The sequence below is a fragment of the Neophocaena asiaeorientalis genome, unplaced genomic scaffold (assembly GCF_003031525.2).
Source record: "Neophocaena asiaeorientalis asiaeorientalis breed wild unplaced genomic scaffold, Neophocaena_asiaeorientalis_V1.1 scaffold41, whole genome shotgun sequence".
In the NCBI taxonomy this organism is placed as follows: Eukaryota; Metazoa; Chordata; class Mammalia; order Artiodactyla; family Phocoenidae; genus Neophocaena; species Neophocaena asiaeorientalis.
Window position 1 is genome coordinate 1,761,301 of NW_020171994.1, and position 747 is coordinate 1,762,047.

The 747-nt window shown below is 29.6% G+C and overlaps 1 protein-coding gene across 1 annotated transcript in view; it reads right to left on the reverse strand.

The window, feature by feature from the left end:
- Window positions 1–747, reverse strand: part of COL4A5 (collagen type IV alpha 5 chain) — a 219,642-nt gene that overhangs the window by 81,108 nt on the left and 137,787 nt on the right. The window lies entirely within an intron of this gene.

A 747-nucleotide genomic window follows, 5' to 3' on the forward strand; every position in this document is an offset into this window, starting at 1 on the left:
CATGTAAACATGGCTCTGTTTCTGGACTTTCTTCTGTTCCACTATCTGTTCCTGCACCATTAACACACTTTTTCATTACTACAGCTTTATAATGTTTTCAAAACTGGTAAGGAAAATATACCCATCTTTGTTCTTTTTAAAACCATCTCCACTACACTTACAAATTTACTCTTCTAAGTGAATTTCAGAGTCAGCTTGTCAGTTTCATTTTAAAAAACCATTGAAATTTTGAATGAGATTAATTTGAATTTAAAGATTAAATTTTGGTAGAATCGCCTGTATATAATATTGAGCTCTCGCATCAAGTAATAATTAAGTATTATATCTTTCCATTTATTAATTTTATATTATTTAATAGTATTTTACAAAGTTATGAAAGAGATCTTACACATCTTTTGTTTGGTTTATTCACGGGTAAATTTGATTGCCAACGTCAGTTTTATGACTGTTACTTTTGTTAACTGGATTTTGTCCTCTTGTACGTTTAATTATTTTATTGCTGGTTTAGAGGAAGGTAAGTTATTTAAGTTTGCAACTCATATTTGGCTACCTTGCAAACATTCTAAGTTCTGGTAATTTGTCATGTGATTCTTTTAGGCTCTATGGGTAGATTATCAATAACCAAAATTTGGTTTGCTTTTTTTTTTTTATCCATACACCTCTTTTTTTTCTAGACTTAGTATGCTGGCTGGGATCTTCAGTATAAGATCAAACAGTATTGGTGACCATATCTTTTTTCTTTTTTTT